Consider the following 21,514-nt stretch of genomic DNA (forward strand, 5'->3'; position numbering starts at 1 on the left):
AGGAGTCCAGTTACTACTAATAAGCTATATTCACAAATAGATATAGTTGTAAGACCTAATGGAGATCAATAGCATTTTCTCAATTTATGCATGAGTGTAATATGTGTATGAATGCTTCATTACACAGGAATGATTTGTCATTTTTACCTTGTCAATCAGATATTCTGTAAATATATGTTATCAAAGTGGCCTATCATTTAAAATTTTTTATATGCAGATATGATTTGTGACAAATATGATAATCCTTTTCTGTATGAAACTTTAGGTGATATATCTTTAGAAATCTTGTCATTTAGAAAGTAATATTATTTTTGTTGCTGTTGATAATATATGAGGAGATTAGGTTCTTTATTCTCTTTTCTATTTTATTATTATTATTATTATTATTTTTAACTTTAGTGAGAGGAGGAGAGGCAGAGAGACTCCTGCATGCACCCTGACTGGGATCCACCTGGCAAGCCCACTAGGTTGTGATGCTCAGCCCATCTTGGACCGTTGCTCCGTTTTAACTGAACCATTTTTAGTGCCTGAGGCAAGGCCATGGAGCCATCCTCAGTGCCCAGGGCCAACTCACTCGAGCCAATCAATCCATGGCTGTAGGAGAAGGAGGAGGAGGAGGAGGAGAGTGAGAGAGAGAGAGAGAGAGAGAGAGAGAGAGAGAGAGAGAGAGAGGAGGCAGGAGAAGGGGAGAGAAGCAAATAGGCGCTTCTCCTGTGTGCTCTGACCGGAAATTGAACCCAGGACATCCACATGCTGGACTGATGCTCTCTACCACTGAGCCAACCAGTCAGGGCTTTTCCTTCTATTTTAAACATTCCATATTCTCCCCCTTACTTTATGGGGAGAGGCAAGGGAAACCCAACTGGATGGTTTGAATTATTATTACCTAATTAGAAATGGGAGAAGGAAAATTAGTTTTTTAAAAAAGGATGGGATTTCTCTTGTCCTCCCCCAAGGTTAATTAGTTACTATTAATTAACGGGTTAATGTTTTCCAGCTTTGTTCCTCCTTTTTTCTGTATCCTGATTGTTTGTACATCCCTTGTATTTGTGGTGATCTATCAGCTGATAAAGGAGCTTGGTAATCATTCTGGATTAAAACAATATTTATTACTATCTTTTAAAATTTTTTACCCAGCTTATCCTTTGTCAATATAGTAAGTATATGGGGGGAAATCCTGAATAATCTAAGATAAAAAGTAAAACTTTATATATAGTATTATTTTTATTTTAGCAAAAGCATTTATAGAAAAAACATAAAACTGTATTTTATTTCTATTTTTTGAGATTTTAAATTATTTTTAGTCAGGATAAAGAAAAAGAAAAACAGGAATAACAATTTTGTAAATATTGATTTAATTTTATTTACATCATTACCTATATGACTTTATTTTCTAAATCTGAGCCTCCTTTAGGGATTCCCATAAACCTAATTGCTTAGGCAAAAAATCTAAGACACATTCTTGATTTCTTTCTTTCCCTTACCCTATCCATACAATGTGTTAGTGAGTCCTCTAGACTTCACATTCGAATATATCTTAAATCTGTCAACCTCTCTTCATCTTCTATATCACCTGGTACAACCCATCATCATTCACTTAAAATACTATTAGAGCCTCCTGAGAGCTGTCTGACTTTACTCTTGTTTTTTTTTACATATTACTCTATTCTCCAAACATCTATTCTCCAAACAGTATTCTGAATGATCTTTAAAAAGTTTCCTGCTTAAAACATTCATCTTAGGCAACCAGTTTATTATTGTTTTTTTTTTTCTATACCATTAACCACATAGTTGGTGAAGGTAATTTTTTCTTTATAGAAGCATTTCAGCTATTAAAGAAGGAATGGTAGAGTTACAGTATCAATATTTTACAACTCCTATTGAATGATTATAATAGATCTAAGGCAGTCATTATCTCAGAGAGTGAGAGGGGGATAGGGAGAGAGAGAGAGAGAGAGAGAGAGAGAGAGAGAGAGAGAGAAAGAGAAAGAAAACAAGAGAACATTGCACATTACCTCCTAATTGGAGTACATAACATAAATTATGGAGTAGTCTTGCTAGAAATTTGAACCTGAATCTGATTAAACCCCCACATCTAACTACCAATTTATAGGAAATCTAGGATTCAGCAGAACATGTTAAGTGACACTATGAGGATACAGTCAGGAAATAACAGAATGTGGAAAGTCCTATAGGACAAATAACCCAGTTTTTCAACAAGTAAGTTGCAAAAGGAAAAAAGTGAAGGAATGATAATCTATAGACTAAAAAGACTAGAAAACTTATTAATTGCAATATCTGACTTCTAATTTGAACCAATAAGCTTTTTCTTTTTTTAAGTGAAAGGAGAGGAGATAGACAGACTCTCACATGTGCCCTGACTGGGCTCCACCCAGCAACCCATTTGGGGCCGATGCTTGAATCAGCTGAGCCATCCTCAGCACCCGAGGCCAATGCTCAGACCAACTGAGCCACTGGCTGCAAGAGGGGAAGAGAGAGAGAAGGGGGAGAGGGAGGGGAAGAAAAGCGGATCGTCACTTCTCATGTTTGTCCTAACTGGGAGTCAAACCCGGGATATCTGCATGCTGGGCCGATGCTATATCCACTGAGAAAACTGGCCAGGGCCTGAACCAGTAAGCTTTTGAAAAATAATACACAGGGAAATTTGAACACTGGCTATATAACTGATGATTTTTATATAAATTTTGGTGTAATGATGGTAATATTGATAGTGGTTATACTATTTAAAGCAGAGTTGTTATCTTTTAGAGCTATATACTGAAATGGTTTTAGATTAAATGATATGCTATCTGAGGGTTGGATGGGGAATGAGTAAAGGTACAGAGTAAGCAAGACTGACCATGAATTGCTATATGTTGAAACTGGATGATAAATATTGGTATCTATTTTGCTCTTTTCTCTTTTTTTCACATATGTTTAAACTTCCTATAATTAAATTTAAAACATAACAAAAAGGCATTTTTGCTTAGACTATAACCCAAACTCTTTATTTTAACACAGGTTCTACCTAATCTGACCTCAGTTTACCTCATTTCTACTATGCTCACCCTTTCTAAGAGTACACTTATTTTTTCCTTTTCCTCAGATACCCCAAGTTTATTCCCACCTTAGGGTCCTTTAACTTGCTACTATTTGAAATTTTCTTTAGATCTTTAGTGTCTGTCCCCTCTGGACATTCAGGTTTCATTTTAAATGTCACTCCATAAGAGCTGGCTGTGGCAATCATCTCATCTCGTTTTATTTTTATCAAAACACTTATTATGATTGGATCTTTTCTTTTTATTTGTTCATTGAAAGTTACTGTCCTTTAGAGTGTAAGTTACATGGGGATGGTAGTAAAATCTTGACTATCTTGCTCACTTTTAAATTTCTAGCACCTCAAACAAATAGCTGGCAAATATAGTTGGTACTTAGTAAGTTTGATAAGTGAAGCAGTTAAATGTTGTGAAGCTGATGAATTCCAAGAACATTATTAATCTTTTACATTTGGAATATTAACAGTATATACTATTGTTGCATAACAAAAGTCCTGCCCTGGCCGGTTGGCTCAGTGGTAGAGCGTCGGCCTGGCGTGCAGGAGTCCCGGGTTCGATTCCCAGCCAGGGCACACAGGAGAAGCGCCCATCTGCTTCTCCACCCCTCCCCCTCTCCTTCCTCTCTGTCTCTCTCTTCCCCTCCCGCAGCTGAGGCTCCATTGGAGCAAAGATGGCCCGGGCGCTGGGGATGGCTCTGTAGCCTCTGCCTCAGGCGCTAGAATGGCTCTGGTTGCAACAGAGCGATGCCCCAGATGGGCAGAGCATTGCCCCCTGGTGGGCGTGCCAGGTGGATCCCGGTCGGGTGCATGCGGGAGTCTGTCTGACTGCCTCCCCGTTCCCAACTTCAGAAAAATACAAAAAAAAAAAAAAGTCCTTAGAATTTAGCTGGAATTTTTATTATTACTGTTTTCAAAGGCTCACGTGTGGGAGAATTATATCTGTAGCAAAACTTCAGAAATATTTTTAAAAATTCACAAAAATGTCATTTTCCTCTTAGCATTTATTTTAAAATATTTATATCTTGGGTAATTAATGCCACATCTTGTCTAAAAGCTGTTTTTTATATCTAGATAAGTAGAGGTTAAGTTTTGTGATATGAGTTTATGTATGATATAAAAATATGGCAAACATTTCTTAGCTCATGTGAATAATTAAACACCTCTCTTCTATCAAGATGGAACTGAGAAATATTTTATATTTAAGTGCATAGAGGAGATGTGACTGTAAAATTAATAGGTCTCTTTTGAAAAAAGTTACAGAAAACAATATAGTATATTTTGTTATAAATAAGCAAACAAAAATATATATCTACAAATAAGTGTTGTCATTCAAAATAATTGCTTATGGAAGTTGTTCATAATGGTTATTGAATAAAACTGTGTTTCATTGATGAAATAATTTTCATCCTAATATTTATTAGTGAAGACTGGTGGATTGTGTCCTCAGGAAACTTTCCTTCCACAGTATAATATCCCAGGGGGGTGTATAGGCCACAGAGTTGGGCTCATTTTGCCATAGCCAAGGTCATTCTTCTTACCATCCTCCGTGTATGGCATGTGGGAGTTAGATCATGGCCTTTCCACCAGAACCATGCCACTCTCTGCTTCTCTTCTGCAGGACCAGAAACATCTTCAGATTAGGCTCTTTGCCAAGATACATTTTATTCTAAGTAGATTTACTTTTTTATTTATTCCTTCGTTTATTTCTGTATTTAGTACAGGTTTATTGTGGCCTATCATGTGGATAACACTAGCTTTGAGATTGTAGCGCATAATATAGAGATGAACATAGCATAATATACTTACTCCAGGGACATTGTCTTTGATCGTTTCACTTCTGGAATTTCTCTTTTGGAGTTGCCTTTAGAATGAGGTTTTAAGTTACATGTATGCTGTCACATTTATAGTCGTATCTTAGTTTAGGGGGAGTCAGAGAAAACAAGCCTTTATTTAGTCTCCCAAAGGAAAAGAGTGAGAGGATGCAGAAAATCATTGGGTCCTGGGTGAAGCCAGTGCTGGGGCCACGCAGGGTCTCATTCTCTACTAAGGAAGATGCTGATTTTCCTTGTCATGGCCCTTCAGTGTTTAGAAGTCATCCAGTTCCTAGAATGCTTCCTTCCTTTAGTTCCCTAATTTATCCTTAGGAGAAGCCTGCCTACCTTGTGGTATCAAGATCCCAGGAGAGCTGTCATCTTGCAGGATGGTGAGGGGAGATCTCCCTAGTACCTTCCTATTTGGTGTTCATCTATTGTGCTTGTAGCCTGAAGACTAGGGAGTCTTGGGGTCTCTCAAAAGCTTTTCTGAGCCCTGGTTGGCCACAGGGGTTTTTGTTAGCTGTTCTGTTTCCTCCTTGGAAAACACTTGCTTGGAGGGAGCTCAGTCTGACTCCAAGGCGGCATCTGGTTCTCAAGGGATAACTGAGTGCCCAGAGACACATCCCAGTTCACATGGCTGTGACTCTGAGGTCACAACAGGCTCTGGGGGAAGATTTGATTTGGGGATTTCTGTCTCAAATACTTCACTCAGTGGGGATTTTTTTTGGGGGGGGAGGGGAACTGGAAGATTTGTGCTACTGGTCTTCATAGATATCTGTGCAGTCCCAAGGGTGGGAGAGCAGAGATCTGAGTCTCAGGCCTGCTTAGGACTCTCTAGGGACTCCTCTTTTGGTGGGTTGGGATGTGGAGTTTACACCTAGACAGTAATGGGTTGGATGCTAACACTGAACAGGTTTTGCCACTCAAGCCAGACACTTGTGCACTGGAATGATTTCGATGCTCTTGGTTGAATCCATCTCAGGAGGAGAAGGGTGGGGCAGGACCTGCCCAGCCCAGTGAGGAGAGGATGCTGGGACTTAACTTCATGTTTGGGTGCACTGCAGCTCCTCCAGTTTGTTGGCTGATGATATTTTATTTAACCATTCTCCCATTAAAGGGTGAAGTCTGAATCACTTTTTATTTACAAAATCTTGTACTGAGCATCTTTTGCATGAGGTGACATTATTTTTGGAAGTATAATTTCTGTGTTTATTAATCTAATAAAGCATGGATTATGAATGTATGTGTGTGTATGTGTGTGTGTGTGTGTGTGTGTATATGTATGTATGTGTAGGGGCTAAGTGGACCAAATTCTTGTCTTTGTGAATTTGATATTTTCCTAGGTGCCTTTACATTGTATTATTTATTTTGAAAACTAGTTTTAAAATTTTTTTTAGCGAGAACATTTCTACTCTCTTAGATTTCATTTGTACAATACTATATTATCAGCTATGATCACTATGTTTTAAACTAGCTCCTCAGACCTAATTCATGTTATAGCTGAAAGTTTGCAACCTTTTACAGACCTCTTCCTATTTCCCCCAATACTGGCCCACTCTTCTACTCTGTTTCTGAGTTTGACTTAAAAAAACATTCTACATGTAACTGATAGCATGCAGTATTTGTCTTTCTCTCTGGCTTATTTCCTTTAGCATAATGCCCTCAAGGTCAATCCATATTGTGGTTAATGGCAGAATTTCATTTTTTCTAATGGCTGAATAATATTCCATTATATATATACCATATCTTCTTTCTCCATTCATCCATTGACAGATACTTAGGTTGTTTTCATATCTTGGTTATTGGGAATGATGCTGCAATAAACTTGGGAATAGAGATATCTCTTTGATATCCTGTTTTCATTTTCTTCAGATATATACCCAGAAATGGGGTTGCTGGATCATGTAGTAGTTCAAATTAAAATTTCTTGAAAAATACCATACTGTTCTCCAGTGTGGCTTTACCAGTTTACATTCCCACCAACAGTGCACAAGGTTCCCTGTCTCCACATTCTCTCCAACAGTTACTACCTGTCTTTTTGAGAATAGCCATTTAACGGGTATAAAGTGATATTTTATAATGGTTTTGATTTGCATTTCCCTGATGATTAGTGAGTGATACTGAGTACCTTTTCATGTACCTGATGGCTATTTATATGTCTTTGGAAAATGTCTTTTCTGTTCTTCTGCCCATTTATAATCAGATTTTGTTTTGTTTTGTTTTGTTTGGCTATTGAGTTGTATGAGTTCTTTATATATTTTGGATATCAACAGATATATGTTTTGTAAGTACTCCATTCAGTAGGTTGTCTTTTCATTTTCTTGATTTTCTTTTCTCTGCAGAAGCTTTTTATATTGTAGATCCACTTGTTTATTTTTGCTTTTGTTTCCTTTGCTTATGGTATTAAATCCAGAAAATTATTGCCAAAATCAATGTCAAGGAGCTTACCCCCCTGTTTTCTTCTAGGTGTTTTATGGTTTCAGGTCTATTTTCAATTCTTTAATCCATTTTGGATTGACTTTTTAAAAAAATTTTATTTTAATTTATTGGGTGTACATAGATTCTAGTGTTCCCCCGAGTACCTCCCCCCACCCTTAACCCCACCACATCCCCCTTGCACACCTCCCCGCAGTGCCCTTTTACCGGTTTTGCTTTTCTGCTCTCATCCCATCCTCTCATCCCCTTTCCCTCTGTCCGCTTTCCCTCTGGACCCTTTGATCCCACCTCTGTCTCTATTGTGTTTCTCATTTCACATTGTTCATTGGATTCCTCAAATGAATGAGGTCCTATGATATTTTTCTTTCTCTGCCTGGCTTATTTCACTTAACATAATAGTTTCCAGGTCCATCCATGTTGTTGCAAAAAGTAAGATTTTCTTCTTTTTCATGGCCCCATTATATTCCATTGTGTATGTGTACCACTGCTTTTTAATCCACTTGTCTACTGATGGACACTTGGGCTGTTTCCAGATTTTGGCTATTGTGAACAATGCTGCCATAAACATGGGAGTGCGATTCTTCTTTTGAATCACTGATATGATGTTCTTGGGATATATTCTTAAAAGTGGAATAGCTGGGTCAAAGGGCAGTTCTGTTTTTAATTTTTTGAGGAATCTCTATACTGTTTTCCACAGTGGCTGCACAAGTCTGCATTCCCACCAGCAGTGCAAGAGGGTTCCCTTTTCTTCACATCCTCACCAGCACTTATTCTGTGTTGTTTTGTTAATGAGCAACATTCTGACTGGTGTGAGGTGATATATCATTGTGGTTTTAATTTGCATTTCTTTAATGATTAGTGATGTTGAACATTTTTTCATCTGCCTATTGGTCATCTGTATGTCTTCTTTGGAGAAGTGTCTATTATTTCTTTTGTCCATTTTTTTATTGCATTGTTTATCTTCCTGGTGTTGAGTTTTACATGTTGTTTATAAATTTTGGTTATTAACTCCTTATCAGACGTTTTGTCAAATATGTTCTCCCATATTCTCCCATAGGTGATAGCCTTTTTTTCTCTAGCAGCTTTTAATATTTTCTCTTTGTCGCTTAGCTTTGGTATTTTAATTATGATGTGTCTTGGTGTAGGTTTCTTTGGGTTTCTCTTTAACGGAGTTCTCTGTGCTTCTTGAACTTGTGAGACCCTTCCTTGCATCAATTTAGAGAAGTTTTCAGTGATAATTTGATTGAATAAAGTTTTTATCCCTTGTTCTTTCTCTTCTTCTTCAGGAACCCCTATGATGCAGATGTTATTTCTCTTCATGTTGTCACAGAGCTCTCTTAGAGTTTCCTCAGACTTTTTGAGTCTTTTTTCTTTTTTCTACTCTGCTTCTGTGCCTTCGTTCATCTTGTCCTCCAACTCACTGATTCGATCCTCAGCTTTATCCATCCTGCTTTTAATTCCTTCCATTGTGGTCTTGATTTCTGATATTGTATTTGTCATCTCCAACTGATTCTTTTTTAATATTTCAATGTCCTTTCTTATACTTGCTATCTCTTTATTTAGGTTTTTGTAATGACCATCCATTGTTGTTCTAAGGTCCCTAAGCATCCTAACAATCATTATTTTAAACTCTGCATTCAGTAGTTTAGTTATTTTCATATCACTGAGTTTATTTTCTGGAGATTTCTCTTGTGGTTTCATTTGGATTGCACTTCTCTGTCTTCTCATTATGTCTGTGTGTTTGGTTGTGTTGTTTGTAGAACTGGTTGAGTCTAGGCTTGGTGTTGTCTGCCTCCAATTTTCAGTTGTTTTATTTCTAGGTCTTCTTGGGTTGGCATCAGCTGTTGTTTGTAATCTACTGTCGGATTTTGCTTTTCTAATAGAGCTGCTTTGAAGTCTTGATTTGTCTGTTTTCTTCTCAGTTTTCTTAAGTAGGTGGTAGTCTTGTTTACTGATATCAGCAGGTAGCTTATTTTAAACTGTCAGAAAGTTTCTTATTTTACTAAACTTGAATAGTTTTTAAGATGTGATAGGAAGCATAAAATTGATTATAAAAATGGACTTTGAATGAGTAGTTCTTGAAAGAAGGCAAACACCTTATAGCTTCATGGGTAATTGGTTTTTCTTTTAGTTTGATGGCCATAAATAGACAATTCTACCTCTTCTATGGTAATTGTGCTTATAGCACCTTCTAGTTTAGAACCCAGGGCCTGCAGACCACTCAATAACTTTCAGTATTGATTTTAAGTGTTTCATATTTCTATGAATTGACAGTGTCCCATGACAAATATCAGTGATTTCAGTTGTTATGAAAAACAGAGGACAAATTTAGGAGTATTTGAAAGTTTTTTGTGCAGAGCTTTGCTGCCATAATTATTTGGTGATTTAAATCTATCCAGATACAGATTTTGAGACATGTTGACCCTACAATTAGACTTCTGTAGCTCACACTGCTTAATGAGTGTGGGTTAGCCTCCATTTAGGCAAGAATATCAGTTAGACTTTTATTTTTACAACAAAGCATTTTTACATTTAAACATCTGATTTTGGAGCACATGAATTTTTGATTCACAGATATTTGTTCCTGAGTTTATATTATAATAATTTCCCAAATATCTGTCACAAGCCTCAGATGATTGCTGGTTGAAAGAACCTAGCTGAGGATTGTTAACCAGTAATTTCTGAGTTTTCTTCATAGATCACTTGTGTAGATTGTCATCATGAAACAATGAAAATGTACTCTGAGCCTTTTTTGAGAGAGCGGCAGGGAGGGAGAAGAACTGTATGTGCTCATATATGTGTTCTGACTGGGGAATCGAATTGTCAACCTCTGTGCTCCGGGACAATATTCCAACCAATCGAGCTCCCAACTAAGGCTTAATGTTTTTTAATTTATGGATTGATTTTTTTTTTAGACAGAAAGGAGAAGGGAAAGAGAGGGGGAGGGGAAGGGAAGCATTCATTTGTTGTTGCTCAGTCACACATTCACTGGTTGCTTCCCATGTGTGTCCTGACAGGGGATTAAACTCGCAACCTTGTCATTCTAGGATGATGCTCTTAACCGACTGAGTTAACTAGCCAGGGCTACTCTGGGCCTCCATCAAGTGTCTATGTAAGAAATATCTATATTTCTACTTCTTTTAGAGAATGATGAAAGAGAAATGGGATAGTGGGGATGGCAGTAACTGTTAACTGAAAGGCAGTATTGAATACATTGTATGGAAAGACTGGGCTGTGGTGCCAGAAAATTAGTAGCCTTGGTGGGTGATGTGGAAGGCCTCTTTTGATAGTGTCTCTGTTTTTCAAAAAATAAGACTTTTTTGGATCCATATGTACTTGGCACTGTGCTTGGTCTGAGGATACAAAAGTGAATAAGACTTGTCCTTTGCTCTTAAAAGAGAGGTTCACTATTTAATAGGAAGACAGCAGTGTGACTCTATTGTTAGTACATTTTCCCAATGTTTTGGTTTGTGTCCAAGTTTGAACCTTAGTTTTCTTAATGTATGTCTCTTTCCCCAAACCCCCATTTCTGTTGCTGTTTCTGATGTGTCATTAACTGGCGAGTTGGGGGGGGGGAGATGAGATATTAATTGATTGATTCAGGCCATTAACTAACTTAGATTTTATGTTGGGAATGTGCATATATTTCTTTACTTTGATTTATGGTCCTATACATGAATAGTTGAATTACTTAGAGTGTACTTGATTCAAGGTGTTAATTTCTTATATTCATGTAGTTTTGCTTTCTGATGCCAAAGTAGCTTGGTTAGAATTTCAAACTTTAATTTTATTTGTATATTCATAACTAGTTTTCTGTTTAAAATATAAACATTAAATATCAGACTACATGACTGTTTTGATACACTTTTGCAAAAGTATATATTCATAATAATAAATAAAATTATTTCTTCTACTGAGAAGAAATAAAACAATTTTCATGTTAAAATGTTACTTGAAATTTAGAATCTGATTAATATTGGTCTAGTTGATAACAAAGAGTTTTAAGTTGACAGACATGATGTTTAAAATAAAAATGATAAGGGTCTCTGGTCAAGATGGTAAAGTAGGTAAATGTGGTACTGGCATTCTCCCATAATCATATCAAAATTACAACTAAATATAGAACAACCATCATTGACAACTGCCTTAAAGTTAGCTGAATAGAAGTCCTATATCTAAGGATATATGGAAGCCATGAGGACACTTGTCAGAGGGGCTGGGACAAAGAACAGGCTGGTCCCACTCCCACATATTGTGGTTAAAAATAGGGAGGGATATCTTTGCTGCAGAGGTCTGTTCCCCCAGGAGCAAGGGGGCCCAGACCCACACCAGGCCCTTCAGCCCAGGGTTCTATTGCCAGAAAGAGGAAACCCCATAATTTATGGCTGTGAATACCAGTGGAATTTGTGGCTGAGTGAGATGGAGGGCTGCTGGAGTCACAGGCAGACCTCTTAAAGGATTGGCACATAGGCTTCCTCAAACTCACTCACTCTGAACTTTAGCACTGGGCAGCAGCTTAAAAGGTACCAGCAAAATATTGGGAGGAACTGAATTGTTGGCTTTGGGGTAAGGGCTGTCTCTCAGAAGTGCTAGCAAAGCTACTATGGATCCATCCCTGTGCAGGCATAGCCTGGCACCATATCTGAGTTTCCATCAAACTGGCTAACCTGTTTGCCTTGCCCTGGTCATTCTCTGAGATTGTACACACACCCCCTCCCCCAACTTTCAAACCCACCCAATATGTTTCCAGTAGCTTTTCCATACAAACAGCCTATCTTGGCTCATGCTACAGACTTTCCTAAAATCTCTCAAATGTTCACAAAGTGTAAACAAGCAACATCTGGCCTCAGCATGCCCCATACCTTTTGCTAAGTGGCCCCAGGCCCAGCATTAGTGGTAACTGGACTTAGTTTGTAACTTGGCCTCTTCAGGGCATATCCAAGCCCAGTACAGTTAGCAGTCATCTGAATATTGCTTTATAGCTGATGCTAGGTGTCCCCAGGCCAGGCACAGGTGACAGCTGACCTTGGTCTGCACCTTCCAGAAGGATCCAGAGCCAATGCACTCCATGACCAGCTCCTGACTATGCTGGAGAACCACCTCACCACACTCAAAGGGTGGACTTAGCTGGTACTTGAGCCCTACTGAAGTGAACTCTGTTTTTTTGGGTTGACTTTTGTAGAGAAGCTCCTATGATGTAGTCTTATCCAGTCCTCACAGCTGATCATCTTGGGATCATACCCTCCTATTGGCTTGCCAGCAGCAATCAAGGCTCAACCACAACAAAGTGGTGGACATACCCACACAGGGATGGAAGGAATTTACCTGGATCACCCAGCTCTAGTGACCAGGGAGGCTGAACCACTGAGTTCTACGGAAGGACTCTTACTATAAAAGGCCATCCTGCCAAGACTAGGAGACAAAGCATGTCAACCTAATATACAGAAAACAAACACAGAGAGGCAGCCAAAATGTGGAGACAAAGAAACATGTTCCAAATGAAATAACAGGAGAAATCTCCAGAAAATGAACCAAATTAATGGAGACAGGGAAACTACCAGTTAGAAAATTTAAAACAATGATTATAACAATGCTCAAGAAACTTAGTGAGAACTACAACATCATGAAAAAGGACATAGAAACCATAGAAAAGGATTAGTCAGACAGGAAAAATACAATATCTAAAATGAAGGCTACACTAGAAGAAATGAACAGTAGGGTGGATGAAGCAGAGGATCAAATCTGCAATTTGGAAAACAAGGTAGCAGAAAACATCCACTCAGAGCAGCAAAAAGGAAAACAAAGTTTTTTAAATGAAGGTAGTCTGAGAGACCTCTGGGCCAACATGAAGTATAACAACATCTGCATCAAAGTGGTACCAGAAGAAGAGAGAGAGCCCGGGATTGAGAACCTATTTGAAGAAACAATGACTGAAAACTTCCCTAACCTGCTGAAGGAAAAAGACATACAAGTCCAGAATGCACAGAGATTCCCAAACAAGATGAACTCAAAGAGGGCCCACACCAAGACATATTATAATTGAAATATTAAAGGTTAAAGATAAAGAGAGAATTTAAAAGCAACAAGAGAAAGCCAGTAATTACCTAAAAGGGAGCTCTCAATAAGACTGTCACTTGATTTCTCAACAGAAATTTGTATGCCAGAAAGAATAGGCACGAAATAGTCAAAGTGATAAAAAGGAAGGACCTATAGCCAGATGAGTCTACCCAGCAAAGCTATCATTTTGATTTGAAGGCCAGATAAACAGCTTCCCAGAGAAGAAAAAGCTAAAGGAGTTTGTCACTACCAACCCAGTATTAAAAGCAACGTTAAAGGGTTTTCTTTAAGAAGAAGGAGGAAAAAGAAGTATGAATAATAAGTGACAATAACTATATGTCTATCTACAATTACTTTAAATGTATATAGATTAAATGCCCTAATTAAAATACATAGGGTGGCTGTATGGATAAGAAAATAAGACCCTTACATATGCTGCCTACAGAGATTAACTTCAGATCAAAAGACACATACAGAGTGAAAGTAAAGGAATGAAAAAAGATATTTAATGAAAATGGAAATGGTGGGGGGTGGGGAACTGGCCCTGGTTGGTTGGCTCAGTGGTAAAGTGTCAGCCTGGCATGTGGATGTCCAGGGTTCAATTCCCAGTCATGGCACACAGGAGAAGCATGATCTGCTTCTCCACCCTTCCCTTTCCTCTCTCTCTCTCTCCATCTCCCTCAGCCATGGATTGATTGGTTCGAGCAAGTTGCCCCGGGTGCTGTGGATGGCTTGTGGAACCTCTGCCTCAGGCACTAAAAAAAATCTTGGTTGCTGAGCAATGGCCCTAGAGGGGCTTGCCAGGTGGATCTGTTTGGGGAACATGTGTGAGTCTGTGTTTCTGTCTCCCCTCCTCTCACTTGGAAAAGAAGAAGAAGAAAAAACTGGGGCAACCATACTTATACCAGACAAAATAGACTTTAAAACAAGGGTCCCCAAACTTTTTACACAGGGGGCCAGTTCACTGTCCCTCAGACTGTTGGAGGGCTGGACTATAAAAAAAACTATGAACAAATCCCTATGCATACTGCACATATCTTATTTTAAAGTAAAAAAACAAAATGGGAACAAATACAATATTTAAAATAAAGAACAAGTAAATTTAAAGCAACAAACTGACCAGTATTTCAATGGGAACTATGCTCCTCTCACTGACCACCAGTGAAAGAGATGCCCCTTCCGGAAGTGCTGTGGGGACCGGATAAATGGCCTCAGGGGGTTGCATGCGGCCCGTGGGCCGTAGTTTGGGGACCCCTGCTTTAAAACAAAGGCTCTAACAAGAGACACAGAAGGACCCAGCAGTTCTATGTCTGAGTATTAATCCAAAGAAACCCAAAACACTAATTCGAAAGACATGCATTCATATATTGATTGCAGCATTATTTACAATAGCTAAGATATGGAAGCAATGTAAGTGTACATCAATAGATGAATGGATAAGAAAGTCATGCATATGTATAATAGAATATGACTCAGCCATAAGAAAGAATGAAATCTTGTCATCAGCAACAACGTGGATAGGGTATATTGTTGAGTGAAATAAGTCAGACACAGAGTGACAAATAAATGCCATATGATATCACTTATATGCAGAATCTAAAGAAAATAAATGAATAGGCAGAATAGAAACAGACTCAGATACAGAGAACATTTTGACAGTTGCCTGATGGGAGCAAAGTGGGGTATAGGTGGAAAAGGGAAATGGATTAAGAAGTACAAATTGGTAGTCAGATTACTCATGAGGATGTAAAATATAGAGAATATAGTCAATAACATTGTAACAACTATGCAGGGTGTGAGATGGTATACTAGATTTATCGTTTTGGCAAAGTATTGGCCTCCACCACCATAGGCACCAGAGCTTCTGCCTTCAAAGTTTCCTCCTTTTATGGGTCCAGAATTTGAAAATTGATTGTAATTGCCAAAATCACTGTATCGAGGTGATTGCTTCATAAGTTATATAAATTTCTAATCATTAGATTGTACACCTGAAATTAATTTAATATTGTCTGTCACCTGTAATTGAATAATGAAAAACTATTTTAAGAAAAGAAAGAACAGAGTGACTACTTTTTTTTCAAGAGGATATTAAATCGTTTATTGATTACACATGAAAATGTATATTACACATACTTTATTCCCATCTATAATTTTATCTGATACCATAATTCAATTTAGATATATTACATAGGATGTACCAACAATTATTAATAACCAAATAAACCCCATGACTCTACTTGAGTGGCCTTTTTAATAGTGAACTCCAGGTTACAACACAATGTAACTGTCAGTTCAACTACAACAGGTTTCGGAAGACAATAGCTTCTGTGCCCAAGCAGGTTGTAAATAAATTTCCAGTAGAACCTGGCATCATTCTGAAGGAATGCTAACTTCACGCTATTGGGGTAATTTACCAAGATGGCTTCAGAGTAGGCTAACTTTACATAACACATTTAAAAAAAGACATTTATTCAGCGTTGATCAGACATTTAGCAATCAAAAACATGGGTGCAAAAAAAAAATCCACTTTAAAACCCTTTGTTGGAATATCTTACACTTTCCACAGAGCAGAAACTAAAATAACCTATTATACAATTAATCACAAATACAGTCCTTGAGTTTTTTGCCCACTCACATGAGTATTGTCTAAAACATGTCATTTTTGTAGCAGGTAGGCCCTGCCACCAGTGTGCTTGGCTGAGTTCACAAATCTGTTGTAACCTGTGGTGTATGGCCAGTAGCCACGGCCACTATCACAGCAGCCCGGCCCATGCAGGTTCGCATTGGATTCGGACAGTCGGTAAAGAAACAACGGAGCCAAAAACTGGTGGGCCATCATCTTTAATCCTAGTTTGCACCCAGCGGGCAAGTAAAACACACACTGGGCTCCAAAGCCCACTCACATTCAGTGCTCACAAAGCTACTGACTTATCTGAGTTTCCTAGAATCAAAGGTTTCTAGCTCACCAGACTTATTCTCCTCTGTTCCCCATCTCCTTCCTTCTCCCTGCACAAGCTCTGCACAAACTGGCTTCTCACTCAGCACTCCATCATCTTGGCTGCTTCTCCTGGCCTCCTCCACGCGGCCTTTCTCTGCTCTCTGCTCTCTCTGCTCTAATGATAATCTCAGGAACCAAGAGAGCAAGCTCCCACTCTGCCCCCATTTTATAATGTAGAAATCCAGACCTTTAATCCAATATACAAAATAGGGAAGTCTCTAATACAAAGTCACTTATCTGAGGCATGATGGGATTGTACCACCCCACATCAAAAAGGGTGGGAAAGGCTTAATCCTAAAACCAAGCCCCAGGCTACAAGGATCCTGCCTGCCCACAGCCCACCCCCAACACACATTAACATCACCTGGGCGACGGCTTCTGTGTGGGCAGCGCCATCTTTAACAAAGTAAGCATAATATATTTTATCTGCCCAATATGTGGCTTCCCTGTTGCTTCTCTGGCTATCCTTCCCTGCTGATCTTTGTTTCCTGGCAGTAATTAAAACCCCTGCCACTGTCTTAGCTCCTGCTGCAGCTGGAACCACCACAGCCACCTTGGTTTCATGGTTTGACAAAGTATTGGCCTCCACCACCATAGGGGCCAGAGCGTCTGCCTCCAAAGTTTCCTCCTTTCCTGGGTCCAAAATTTGAAGACTAATTGTTGTAATTGCCAAAATTATTGTAGCTCCTGCCACCTTTAAAATTTCTTCCATCATTACCAGATCCATTATAGCCATCCCCACTGCCACCATATGGACCACCACCACGGCTGCCACCAAAGCCACTCGACCACTGAAATTTCCTCCACAACCAAAGTTGTCATTTCCACCAAAACCAACTCCACAACCATCTCCGAAGTTTCCAGAACCACCTCGACCTCTTTGGTTGGATGAAGCACCAGCTATCTCTTGCTTATCTAGGGCTTTCCTTCACAGTTGTGGCCATTCACAGTATGGTAGTTCTGAATGACAGTCTTATCTGCAGAGTGATCCTTATCAAAGGTTACAAAAGCAAACCCTCTCTTTTTGCCACTGCCTCAGTCAGTCATGATTTCAGTCACTTCAGTTTTCCCATTCTGCTCAAAACAGTCTCTTAGGTGATTCTCTTCAGTGTCTTCTTGAATAGCACTGACAAATCTTTGACACAGTTAAATGGGTATCAAGTCTTTGAGACTCTTCTCCTGAGATAGTCCTCTGGTTCCACACCTTTTCTTGGTGGATAGAATCCATGCTGATTTTCACAGCCAGATGTTATGTGAGCTCCTCTTTCTGGCTCTGGTGTTGTAGGTGGGGAGCCCAGCTTGGGGTGAGACCCCACTCTTCTCAAGAGAAATTTTTGAAGCTGAGATATCCTTCTGGAATCTCAGCTGCTACTTGTGAGAGTGAGGCTGGAACCAGCCCATTATGTCTTCCCCCTTCCTACCAGTCTTGATGTGGCTTCTTCTGTAAATCCTTGGTTATAAGACTTATCTTCAATAAATCTTTAGTTGGTAATTCAGGTTGAATGTTCTATATTTTAGTTGTAATTCCAGTTTGGTCCTGAAGGAGGTGAATATAGCCCCCACCTACTCTGTTGCTGTCTTGTCTCCCCTTATTTGATTCCTGAGTTTTAGTTTTTTTTATCTGTAATATAAGGACATTGGGCAAGATAATCTCTAGGATCCCTTATAGCTCTAAAATTCTCCTTTCCTCCTCCTCCTCTTCTTCCTCTTCCTCCTCCTCCTCCTCCTTCTTCTTCATCTTCTCCTCTTTCTCCTCCTTCCTCCTCTTCTTCTTCTTCCTCCTCCTCTTCCTCTTCCTCCTCCTCCCCTTCTTCTTTTTCTTCTTCTTTTTCTTCTTCTTTTTCTTCTTCTTTTTCTTCTTCTTCTTCTTCTTCTTCTTCTTCTTCTTCTTCTTCTTCTTCTTCTTCTTCTTCTTCTCCTTCTCCTTCTCCTTCTCCTTCTCCTTCTCCTTCTCCTTCTTCTTCTTCTTCTTCTTCTTCTTCTTTTCAGTGAGAGGAGGGGAGATGATGAGGCAGACTCCCACATGTACCACGATCTGGATCAACCTGGCAACTCATCTGGGGCCAGTGCTCAAGTACTGAGCTATTTTTAGTGCTTGAGGCTGATGCTCTCCAGTGGAACTATCCTCAACTCCTGGGGCCATGGTCAAATCAATTGAGCCACTGGCTTTAGGAAGGAAAGAGAAAGAGAAAGTGAGGAAGTGGAGAACCAGATGGTTGCTTCTCCTGTGCGCCCTGACCAGGAATCAAACTGGGATGTCCATATACCAGGCCAATGTCCTATCCACTGAGCCACCAGCCAGGGCCTATTTTACTATTTTAAGATGCGGAAATAGAGGCATTGAAAAGTTAAGCAACTTGGTTAATTTCAAACTATGAATTAATAATAAAACTTTGATATCTGACTGATTAACCTGCTTATTGACAGTTTCACACAACCCTATGCCTACCACTGAAACAGTGTTGAATCCTTTCTTTATTAAAAACACAGATGACAAAAATTATTCAATAGATACAATCCTTTTAATTATTTTAAATACTCAAATAGATTTCTAGAGTCTCAAATCCTTATAATTTAGTAGATCCTTGTTCATATTAAAAATAGAGAGAGGTCTTATAAATAGCAATGCTTGTAGCAAACTAAAGACAAATCAGAAAACAAAGCATATTTGATATTCATAGTCTGAGTAATAAAGTCAAAAGTAAACCAATCTTATATAGCCAAAGAAAAAAAATAGAGAATATTCTTTTTTTATTTTTTGACAGAGAGAGGGGCACATAGGGACAGACAGACAGGAAGCGAGAGAGGTAAGAAACGTCAATTCTTCGTTGTGGCACCATAGTTGTTCATTGATTGTTTTCTCATATGTGCCTTGACTGCGAGGCTACAGTAGATCAAGTGACCCCTTGGTCAAGCCAGTGACCATGGGCTCAAGCCAGCAACCTTGGGCTTCAAGCCAGCGATCTTTGAGCTCAAACCAGTGACCTGGGATCATGTCGCTGATCCCACACTCAAGCCAGCAACCCCACCCTCAAGCCTGTAACCTCAGGGTTTTGAACTTGGGTCCTCTGCATCCCAGTCCGACGTTCTATCCATTGCACCACTACCTGGCCAGGTGAGAATACTCTTAAGTAACAATTTTCTTCCAAAATTCGTATTTGAGTAGATGTTAGGCATCAAACGATTTGAGCTTTCTCTTGTTGGTTGAGAATATCCCTGCTGTGAGTGTTTATAGAGTGTTTCGTAATCGTTGGAAAGTTGTATTAGAACTCTGAACCTTTAAGGGTTAGTGTTTGAATCCCCTCCCTGCTCCTCACCTCAGTGACAGTTTCCTTAACAACTTTTTCCAGAATGCATCTGTTTTGTAAATTATGATGTTTTGTAAAGACATAACACATTAAGTCCTAGATGAGCTAGAAGGAGATATTTCAGGATGGCAGTCAGAGTAGATTGTAGTTTAATGCAAATTTAAACCTAACGTTTTTGTAAAATACAGTTAAATTTACAAAGAAAATATGATCATGCTATAACATAAGTTATTAAATAGACCAAATAACTTTTAGCTTTCTTGTTCTTATATAAAGTGCTCCCCCTACCCTTAAAAAAAGAAGTTTGTTTTTTCATTTTGGTGTTTTGGGTAAAAGTGCCTTTTATTCACTTTTTTTTCTGTGAGCAAATCCCTTACAAATATTTTCCATTTTACACAAACAGATCATAGTTACACTTTAAAAAAAATAGTTGGAAGGAAAGTTAGTGATTATTTAATCTAAAACACTTTATAGATAAGAAAACTGAGGTCCAAAGAGGTTAATTAGCTGACCCATGGTAATATAGCTAGTTAGCGACACAAATGGTTGCAATTTAGATATGCCAATTTCCCAGACTAATATTCCTCTATTTAATGAATAGATATCTGAATTCCTGTCTGTATCCAGCTATAGTCTTGATTTTTGCCAGACTCCCCCTTTGCAGTGCTGGGTTTTTTAAAACCATAGTAATTAATGTCTGAATCAGAATTTAAAATCCAAAAGCTGCATTATAATAGCTCAGTCTTAAAATATAACTGCATATGGAGCTATAGTTTCACTTGGTTTCCTGTTCAATATAATTCAGATCTTAAAATTTTCAGAATAAAATCTACTGAGTCAGTTTTAAAAACGTGTTTAATAGCTCTAGGTATTTTTTTAAATCTATTTTGTTCTTAGTCTTTATAGGTTATTTATTTTGATTTAAACAGTGACTCCACATAATTTTCTTGTGTAGATGGTTGATAGCATGATACTTATTAACCTAAAACAAAACCAGAATGTCATAGTAGACTATTCAAAGTTAAAATATTCTTTAATATCACACAGTCAAGAAATTTACAGTCAACATTTCTATGATTACTAGGACACTTGCTTTATAATATAAAAGACTCTTCAATGATCATATACAAGAAGAATACTGTGTCATACCATTAAAAAAATAAACATAATTAACCATAAAAAGAAAAAATGAAAGAAAATGAATATTTCTTCTATTTCTTATTTACATTACCTAAGTAATTTTCTATAAGTCTATAGACTCTATTTTGTATAATGTTCCCACTTAGCTGTTTTTTTCTCGTGGAAATATATTCCAAGACTGCCCAGTGGGTGCCTGAAACCACAGATATTACCGAACCTATATATACTATGTTTTTTCCTATACATACATATTTATGATAAAGTTTAATTTATGAATTAAGCACAGTAAGAGAGTAACAATGAGTAAATAAAACAAAGGAGTTATAAGAATATACGGTAATAAAAATTATGTGAATGGGTCTGTCTCAGATAACTGACCTGATAACCAAGAAGGCTACTAAGAGACTAACAGCCAGGGAACGTAAATAGCATGGATACTCCGGACAAAGGGGTGGTCCACGTCCCAACCAGGACAGAGTAGGAAGGTGCAAGATTTCATCACACTACTAGAGTGGTGTGTAATTTAACACATGATTCATTATTTCTGGAATTTTTTATTTACTATATTAGGACTAATGTATTAGGACTATGGATATCTGTTGATACTGAAACCAGGGACTATGAAACCATGGATAAGGGGTGACTTCTGTGTCTCTATTTTACCATAAACTGGAAAAATAATACAGTAAAGCTCATCTGTTCTTGG

At 38.3% G+C, this 21,514-nt stretch overlaps 1 protein-coding gene and 2 pseudogenes across 2 annotated transcripts in view; 1 reads left to right on the plus strand and 2 right to left on the minus strand.

The window, feature by feature from the left end:
* NUBPL (NUBP iron-sulfur cluster assembly factor, mitochondrial) overlaps positions 1 to 21,514 on the plus strand; it is a 260,104-nt gene that overhangs the window by 165,446 nt on the left and 73,144 nt on the right. The window lies entirely within an intron of this gene.
* On the minus strand, positions 5,148 to 5,686 carry LOC136377352 (cell division cycle-associated protein 3 pseudogene; annotated as a pseudogene).
* Positions 16,822 to 17,588, minus strand: LOC136375944 (heterogeneous nuclear ribonucleoprotein A1-like; annotated as a pseudogene).

The sequence above is a fragment of the Saccopteryx leptura genome, chromosome 6 (assembly GCF_036850995.1).
Source record: "Saccopteryx leptura isolate mSacLep1 chromosome 6, mSacLep1_pri_phased_curated, whole genome shotgun sequence".
NCBI classification, from domain to species: domain Eukaryota; kingdom Metazoa; phylum Chordata; class Mammalia; order Chiroptera; family Emballonuridae; genus Saccopteryx; species Saccopteryx leptura.